The sequence below is a fragment of the Chrysochloris asiatica genome, unplaced genomic scaffold (assembly GCF_000296735.1).
Source record: "Chrysochloris asiatica unplaced genomic scaffold, ChrAsi1.0 scaffold00015, whole genome shotgun sequence".
Lineage (NCBI taxonomy): Eukaryota > Metazoa > Chordata > Mammalia > Afrosoricida > Chrysochloridae > Chrysochloris > Chrysochloris asiatica.
This window is the reverse complement of record NW_006408533.1, coordinates 32,566,767-32,576,766: the sequence shown is the minus strand read 5'-3', so window position 1 is coordinate 32,576,766 and position 10,000 is coordinate 32,566,767. Positions and strand designations below refer to the sequence as shown.

At 38.8% G+C, this 10,000-nt stretch overlaps 1 protein-coding gene and 1 pseudogene across 1 annotated transcript in view; both read left to right on the top strand.

Annotated features, from left to right (window-relative positions):
- SKOR2 (SKI family transcriptional corepressor 2) overlaps nucleotides 1-10,000 on the top strand; it is a 46,119-nt gene that overhangs the window by 7,828 nt on the left and 28,291 nt on the right. The gene's annotated exons all lie outside the window — the stretch shown is intronic.
- Nucleotides 1,275-1,745, top strand: LOC102826950 (annotated as a pseudogene).

The following is a 10,000-nucleotide window of genomic DNA, read 5'->3' as shown; positions in this document are numbered from 1 at the left end:
TATTTACATTTCCTCATTTATTCCAAAAATATGTCTTTTTTAAATGCCTGCTCTGTGCTAAGTACTTTGCTGGGCTCTGGAAGCTCAGAAAGAAATGTTATTGCCTTCAAATTGCTTCCACTTGAGGACACCTATTGGTAGACCATTAGCTGTAAGGCAGTATGAATACTATTTAGTGGTCTAACGTTGGTTTGAGCTGCCAAGTCGGCAGTTCAAGATCACCAGCCACTCCTTGGTAACTCTATACAGGCTCACTATGAGTCAGAATTGACTTAATTACACTTAACAACAACAACAACATCCTAGTGTGGTGCTGTGGAATAAAGTACTGGACCGCAAGGTCATTTTGAACCACAGGGTCAGTGGTTCAAACTCACCAGCTACTCCTCGGAAACACTATACTGGTTTGCTATGAGTCAGAACTGACTCGATGGCAGCCTTACAATTATGGAGTCCTGGTGTGGCACTGTGGGTTAATACATTGGATTGCAAGGTCAGTTTGAACCGCAAGCTCCCAAGCCACTTCTCAGAAACCCTATAAAGGGTCACTGTGAGTCTTAACAGACTCAACAGCACCTAACATCAACAACAACTATACATAAAAGGGGAGGGAGTCCTGGTATGACGCTATACGATAAGCACTTGACCTAAAGGTCAATTTGGCAGTTGAAACTGCCAGCTGCCACTCAGAATCCCTATACAGGGTTGCTGTAAATCGGAACCAACTTAACTCACTTTACAACAACAATGCATAAAAAGGAGTCCTGTTGTGGTGCTGTAGGCTAAGTGCAAGGTCAACAGTTCAAACCCACCAGCTGATCCTTAGAAATACTATACAGGGTCACTATAAGTCAGAACTGACTCCACAGCATTTAACAACAAATTGAAAAATACAGTCCTGGCGTGGTGCTGTAGGATAAGCACTGCTAACCACAAAGTTAGTGGTTCAAACCCACGAGCTGCTCCTCAGAATCCCTATATATGAATTGGAACCAACTCTATGGCATTTAACAACAACAATGGAAATTACAAGGAGCCCTGATGATACATGGTTAAGAGGCTAGGCTGCTAACCAAAAGGTGGTGGTTGGAATCCACAGCCACTCCTTGGTAGAGCAGTCTGCTTCTGTGAAGATTGACAGCCTTGAAAACCCTAGGAAGCAGTTCTACTCTATCCTAGGGATTGCTGTGCATCAGAATGAACCCAGTGGCAGCTGGTATACAAAACTCCATCCACCATTCAGATCGACCATCTGCAGTGGAACCACTGCCAAGATGCAGATTTTCGTAAAAACCCTAATAGGGAACCCCCACACTCTCGAGATTGAACCCCCGAATACAATTGAAAATATAAAGGCCAAGATCAAGGATAAGGATGGAATTCCTTCTGATCAGCAGAGACTGACCTTTGTTGGCAAGCAACTGGAAGATGGGCATACCTTGTCTGACATTCAAAAAGAGTCCAGTCTTCTTCATCTTGTGTTGAGACTTCTTCGTGGTGGTGCTAAGAAAAGGAAGAAGACGTCTTACACTACTCAGAATAAAAATAGTCATAAGAGAAAGAAGCTTAAACTAGCTGACCTAGAAAACTAAAAGGTGGACAAGAATGGCAGAATTAATCACCTTTGTAGTGAGTGTCCTCCAGATGAATGTGATGCTGGCGTTTTTATGACCAGACACTTTGATAGACATCACTGTGGCAAGTGTTGTCTGATCTATTGCTTCAACAAACCAGAAGACAAGTAATTGTGTATGAGTTAATAAAAGACATGAACTAACATTAAGAAAAAAAACAAACATCTAATAAGGTTTATGGACTTCTGGTGTGGTGCTGTGGATCAGCACTGGACTGCAAACCACAAGGTCAGCAGTTCAAACCCACCTGCTGTTCCTTGGAAACCCTATACAGGGTCGCTATGAGTCGGAACTGATTCGATGGCACTTAACAACAACAACAATAAGGTTTATATAACCATATATCCCTTGTTTGTTATTGTTGTTAAGTATTAAGTGCCATCAAGTCGATTTTGACTCATAGCAACCCTGGATAGGGTCTCCAAGGAGCAGCTAGTGGGTTTGAACCACCTACCCTTAGGCTTGTAGTCAGTGCCACGCCAGGACCCCCAATGTTTAATTTAATGATTATTATTCAGAAGTATTTTAATATTTTTCTATGCATATCCAGCTGTTAAAAAAAGATTGAAATGTCTTTTTAAAGCTTCCTAATAATAGTTCCAAAGGAGCTCTGGTAGCGTAGTGGTTACGAATTGGGCTGCGAGCTGCAAGGTCAGCAGTTCGAAACTACCAGCTGTTCCACGGGAGAAAGATGAGGCTTTCTGCTCCCGTAAAGATTTCCAGCCTCGGAAACCCTGTACAGGGTCGCTATGGGTCGGAACTGACTCCACGGCACATAACAACAACAATAGTTCAATGTATAAGTTTTTATTTTTGTATGAATTTTTCACTTTCATGACAATCATAAATGCAGTTTATCAGGAGATCTCTATGACCTTTCTCTAAGCAAGTAAGCATACAGATACACCTTGAAATGATAAGGCACTTGCTTTCATTGATCCCTAATAACACTTTAGTTTAGCAACAATGCTTAGTTTTCTTGCTAATCTTATTTCCTGCTGATTTTGTAGTTCACCATTTTAAACAACTTTAAGGAGCTCTGGTAGCGTAGTGGTTATGAATCGGGCTGTGAACCTTAAGGTCAGCAGTTCGAAACTACCAGCTGTTCCACGGGAGAAAGAGGAGGCTTTCTGCTCCCGTAAAGATTTACAGCCTCGGAAACTCTGTACAGGGTTGCTATGGGTCGGAATTGACTCAACAGCATTTAACAACAACAACAATTTTAAATAAATTTAGTCTTCCTTCAGCCCTTCAGCCTTAGTAGTAACTATTGTTTTTCAGTAATTTCAAAGGAATTATACTTTTAAAATGATTCTATAAAAAATCTTCCCAGTGATGCTCATTAACCTTACACATAGCAGATATTGTATTCTGTATAATTAGAGGAATCAAACAGGAAGTCTTTAAGCAGTCCAAATTCCTCCAGAAGCCAACAGAACTTTTTAAAAATTATTTTAATAGATATCTTTAAAATTAGGCCCATGGCTTATAACCAAGTAATATAGAATTAGGAGGAGTGGTGGTCAAAGTATTACCCACTCAAAAATCTAAATGACAGCTTTTAGTTTGCAATCCCAGGTTAAGATTTTGCATATCCGTTTTGAACAACTTTAGTGAAGTTAAGTGATTTGAAATTGAATGCAATGGGGTAAGCTGGTAAGACAGCTCAAAGCTATTGCAGGTCAAGGAAATCGGGTCAAGTAGAGTCATTCCCTACTTCCAATCCGTTTCATTGTAGAAATGCCAGCACCGCTGGACTCCAAGCGTGGCTGCATCTTGTTATATGTATAGAAGTTTTAAAATCAATTTGGTTTTGCTGGTATGATTCTCTGGTGTACTTAATATGCTATGGACGGATTTCTGAGAATAGTAAGAAGCAGTTACACTTCTCATGAATACATAGCGGATGAGGCACTCTGATTTATTTATCCCATTCTATTTTAGAACATGCTTATGATTTAAAAAAAAAAAAAGAGAGAGAAAAAGAAGAAGAAAAATTCTTAAAAGTACAGACCAGTAGATCCAGATTTTAATTCTCTCACTTACTAGGTGATTTGGGGTAAGCCCTTTAACTATTTTGTGCCTCAGTTTATTCATCTGTAAAATACAGTAAAACCCAAGCTCACTGCTGTCAAGTCAATTACAACTCATAGAGACCCGACAGGATACAGTTTCCAAGGCTATACATTTGTACAGAAGTGAACTGCCACAGCTTTCTCCTGCAGAGCAGCTGGTAGGTTCAAACTGCCGGCCTTGAAACTAGCTGCCAAGCACTTTAACCATTGTGCCACCAGGGGTTGGGGTTTTGTGATAAGGCCACCTCTAGTTCATGTACAATGTCTTTTGAGTCTTTCAACATGTGTATTAAAAATTAAATAATCCCCATATTTCAGATATCAGGATTTAGTTATGAAAATGTTTCCATTCTTAAAAGTTTATTTTTAATTTATATGAAATAAAGAAACTAAGGAAAGACAAAAACCTCTCCAGAAAAAAAAAAAAAAAAAGAAAAAAAAAAAAAAAAGGTTAATCAGTATTAACTCACATCACTACTGAAATTCAAAAGAATTCTAAGTAGAGTCATGATTCACTAATTGAAGATATTTGATATATTGAACCAAGAAGTAATAGTAAGTTTTGTTGTGTATAATCTCAACAACAGCAACACAATAAATACTTTGCTTTTTTTAAAAAAAAGGAATATGTGCATGCTAGCCATACATTTTGACTACAAATTGTAAAGTTTATTATAACTCTTCATTTGCTATAATCCCTTTGGTATTACTTAATCTTGTACTTGCTCCTTTTTTTATTATTTATTTATTTATGTTTAGCTAATGGAGCTAATATTTAGTTAGTTCTTTCTGTAGCATATCCTCTCTAGTGCTGTTAATCTTGTTTTCTCGTCTGTTCTGGGACCTCACAGAAGTACCCATCGTTTGCAGGGGAAGAGTTTAATGTAGGCTCTAACACCATAAAATTAGCAGAAGTACATGTCTCCAAGTGATAGAGGACAAGATTATTTAACCTTACTTCCTGTGTAATTGATTTTGTTTAATGCCTTCATGCAAAGTGTTCTTAAAAACTTCTCCAAGCCATATTTTGTGCTAAATTACTGGTTGTTCTTAAATGTCCTAATTATATTAATTGTGGATTAACTTTGACTTCATCCAGATTGTACCCTTAAGATGGATTGTTAGGAAAAGAGAAGAAAAAAAATCCCAGAAAACTTAAAGAAAGGACAGGTTGTAAGATTACGATCTATTGTTAAAATTCAGAGTTTATTAGCAAGTGAAGCATGTAAACATGGAGTGTGTTGGGGAGCTGTTGGGAGGCACCCCAGCAGTGTCCAGTGAATGGCATGCACAGACCATTGCAGCTTCCTGTCTATGACATGCTTTTTCTTCCGGGGTCTGCCCCCCTCTTTCAAAAAACACACATAGTACATGAGTCCCTGCAGCGTGGAATACATGAAACAACTGGGTACTTGACTGAATTTCTCATCCTTCATCCAGATGTTAAGGGTGCGTGTCTATCTCATATACAGACACAGTCCAAATAAAAAATAATTTAATTTACTAAGTTTACCATGGAGTGTGCAGTTAAATAACACACTCTTAATAGGAAATCTTTTTCAGAATGCTTTTTATCACGGGTTGTCAACAACAGTAACGGTGCTACCTGGGGGCTCTTCTGGTGATAAGCTCCTAGGCCCTGGTGCTACTGGTCAGGGCAGAGCCTCCTAAGTGCTGGCTGCTGGTTCCCGAGAGACTTTAAAAGGGAGAGGGCTAAGACAAGGAAGAGGAAACCAGGTGAGGATCAAAGGAGGAGGAGGAAGAGAGCCTGTACTTCCACAGACCAAAACCAAAACCACTGCCTTAAAGTCGATTCCAACTCATTAGGACTGACCCACCCTATAGGACGGAGGAGAACTGCTCTGTTCTGTAGGGGTTCCAAGACTGTAAATCATTATTAAAGCAGACTGCCTCATCCTAATCCGAGAAGCAACTGGTGGGTTTGAATTGCCAGCCCTTTGGTCAGCAGCCTGGTGCTTGACCACTATGCCACTAAGGCAGGATGATTTCCACAGAAGGGATGAGTAAATGCCTAGTTTTTTTACTTTTTCATCCAAATGTTGGGCATTTCACATTGTGCCCTGTATTTGTAGTATACTTTATGCCTTAAAAGGAGCTCTGGTAGTGTAATGGTTACAAATTGGGCTGCCAACCTCAAGGTCAGCAGTTCAAAACTACCAGCTGTTCCGCAGGAGAAAAATGAGGCTTTCTGCTCCTGTAAAGATTTACAGCCTTGGAAACCCTATGCAGGGTCATTATGAGTCAGCACTTAACACTGTACTTAACAACAACTATGCCTTAAAGTACAATCTGCAAATGCTTTCATCTATTGTGTTCAGAATTTAGCTTGAAAACAGGGATTCCTATTTAAATGTTCCTTCTGTCCATGACCACCACAGGACAGATCTCATCAGACGACTTCCTTGACTCTTATAATTCGATGAGCTGTAAAACTATCTGGTATTCTTCTGGTGAAGATCACACTGTCATGATCTTCAACAAATGAATACCAGAGAGTTTCAGAGCTCTATCTGGTATTCTTTAGAGTGTTAAGGAACATTTAAATAGGAACCACTGTTCTCAAGCTAAATTCTGAACATGATTCAATATGTATGTTAAGTCGTGTTTTCATAATGTGGTTAAAATTCACTGCCATGGTTACTTGTCCCTAATTACATTTGTTTTTTTCAGATTGTCAGGTGAGAATAAAACTTGAGCATTTGTTTTTTCTTTGAGGAGTTCAGACCGAACCACATATGCTCATGTTTGCTCCAGTGTGGTCCATTCTCACTCACATCTATTTTTTTTTTTTTTTTTCAAATTTACCTAGTGTTCCCCTATCTACCTCGTTCTTCCAACCCCATCCTTTTTTGGACTTTCAGTTCCAGAGGATTGTGTGACGGCAGATCCAAGAATGGGGTGGAACATTCTAGAACAAACTAAAATGAGGGACAACTTCATGCTAGAGGACCCTGGGAAACAAGAAAGCAGGAAAGTTGCAGCTCGAGGCTATACTGAAACATCACAAATTCACTAGCAATCTGAAAATACAGATTTAGTGTAATCCAGTCATAATATACAGATAGATCAAAATGCACATTTTAGATGAGTTCCTGCTTTGAAAACCCTAATGACAATTGGTAATTTGCAAGACCATTAGTTGATATTTCTTTTACAACCCAGAATGAATTAAATTAATTGCAACCAGTATTTGTGAAACATATTTGGACCCCTGTCTATGGAGAGGTGATGGGAATTAGGAAGCACGTTTTCTAACTAGGGAAAACCAAAGTAACATATTTGAAACACTAGACTATCGTGGGGAAAGTGGCAGAATAAAGACAATAATAATTTAGAACTTTGGCCAGATTGAATCACCAGCATTTGCAGCAGTTGGGAAAGGATCTTAGGAAGAGTAAAGACTAGGATGACATTTTGACTGTGAAAGGACAGGGAAGAGGAGAGGACATCTTAGGCAAGAGTAAAGATTTGTGTTCGACCATAAACAAAGACAAGGTTAAATGGAATGGCACAAGGTTATAGGAGAATGGATGCTGCAATGTGGACCATGGGGAGCTGTTCAGGTCCTTGTGCAGAGGTATAGATGATACTTGCACCAACAGCTAAGTGCTCTGCTGCTAACCAAAAGATTGAAGGTTCAAGTCCACCCAAAGGTGCCCCAATCTACTTCTGAAAAACCAACCACAAACCAATCCTATGATGAACAGTTCTACTCTGACACACATGGAGTCGTCATGAGTCAGAAAAAATGGTGACGTTTTGGGTTTGGTTTGGTTTTGGTTTTGGTTTTGGGTTAATTATTCTTGTGCCTTGAAAGGTAATGTTAAAAAAATCTCATGGCTGTTCTGGAAAGTTTTTTCTTTGGATAGACCAGACTTGCTACTTATTTTTCATACTTGCTTCAGTGTCCATCTCTCATACTCATATCTCTCGAGCTTCCAATTCTGAGGGCTGCATGAGGATAGACCAAAGAATGGGATGGAACACTCAAAAACATTCTAGAACAATCTAGAATGAGGGAGAACTTTGTACTGAAGGACCCCAGAGACACCAGGAAAACTGGACACGTGAAACTCCAGGCTCTATGCCTTCCAATTGCAAGTATGCGGCTTCCCCACTGTGCCATACTGCCTCTGCATCCTGTACTTGTGAGGTTCACACACATCCCTAGGCAGCAGTGTTTAGTCCCAGCAGTTCACACGGTAAAGGTTAAGTAAGTCCTAATTGTCCTGTAAAGAGCCTGGTGACCTCATGAGTTAAGCATTATGCTATTAACCCAAAGGTTGGTCATTCAAACACCCCAACTGCTTTTTTCCAGGGGAGGGGGGGTGTAATGATTCAATACTCCCCAAGTTAAAACTAGCAAATTTATTCTTTTACAGTCCAATTTAAGACAGGCCTCCAAGAAAATATGTCTTCCACATTATAATTTTCCTTCCTATAAATCAATGGGCTCAAGCATGGCAACAATAGTGAGGTTGGCCCCAGATCGGGCAGTGTTTCGTTCTACTGTGCATCAGGTCACTATAAGTCAGTACCAACTCAATGCACCTAACAACAACAACAGCATACTCTTCATAATTAAGATTTCTATGCCCTCCCCATACTTTAGGAACTTAAAAAAAAAAGACAGTGAAAGAGGAAAGTAAGCATTTTAAAGTTTGAATTTCTCCAAACCAGCCCATTCATTAATTAAAAAAAAAAAAATTAATGAAACAAAATGGATCTAACCTGCTGGAATATTTATAAAAATGGAAAGCTTATTGTTGACTAAATCACATTTATTTAATCTAGTATTAGACCGCCTTTTTTTAACCAGATGGAAAACATTAGCAGTGATAGTGAGCAAGCATATCGAGGCTCCCAGAGGTCATTTTTAACCACCATTAACAATCTGGTTTCCACAGATTAGTAATATGCAAAAGGCAGCGGTCCAGTAAAATATTCACAAAAGGCAGCTGAAGCTTTCATGCTCTTTATTTACCTAACATTGAAACATTTTTAAAAGCCCTTTTTAAGTGAGACATTAAAGTCTTCTAAGCTCCTAATTGGCATATTTTACCCTGAAGTTGCAGTGAAATATTGGTCTGAAACAGAAACCAATGCAAGAAATCAATAAAGCCTCCACAAAGCTGATGAAAAGAAAGACTTATTGTTAATGTTATCTATGGATTTGCCAGTGCTTAAGTTAGTTTCCACTGACTAATTATTTAGTGGTATCATGCCCATATAAAGCCACTTAATGTGAAATGGAAAAGAAATGGATCTTTACATATTCTGATTTATAAATGGAAATAAGATATAAAGGAAATAATCCACAAAATACACTAATGAGTCAAGCAGTGTAGCTTATAAAGTGATAAAAACATGGCTTCTCAATTGTCAGTCTCGAACTATCACATTTAAATCACTTTTTGAGTTAGAACACTCTAGAACAATGTTGATCTCATTATGCTCTGTACATAGATGCAGGGGTATATGCGTGCTTGTGTCATCTTCAGCCTCAATACTGTACATACTTATGAAACTGCTAAACACTTAACTCACTAGCTGATACCAGAATAAGCATTGGCAAGACTATATTTATCTTCATTCCAAAGTACCATTATTTTTAATTTGCATAGTTTTAACTTATCATCCTTCTGTGAGTCTTCCTTGAGATAACATTTTTTTAGGAATTACGTCAAGGTCTTTACTTAAAATGCTTCACAGATACGTCCTAATTGTCTTATTATATATGTTGGTTATGTGCCATGAAGTCAGTTCTGACTCGTAGCGATCCTATACAGGGTTTCCTAGGGTGTAAATCTTTACGGGAGCAGAAAGTCTCATCTTTTTCCCATGGAACAGCTGGTAGTTTCAAACTGCTGCTCTTGAGGTTAGCAGCCCAACTGGTAACCACTACACAACCACAGCTGCTTATATAGAGAGAGTCCTGTTGTGGCACTGTGGGTCAATAAGCTGGACTGCAAAGTCTTTCTGAATTGCAAAATTGGTGGTTCAAGCTTACTAGCCACTCCTCAGAAACCCTATACAGGATCGCTATGGGGTGGAGCCAACTCAATGGTACTTAACAGCAGCAACATATATACATTTATATATAGATATAGCATTTATGTATATCTGTATTTGTTGTACACTTAACAACAGCAATAGATAGATAGATAGATAGATAGATAGATAGATAGTCACATACATTATACAACAACATATATATACATATATGTATATACGTGTGTGAGTGTATGTTGTTGTCATGTGCCGTGGAGT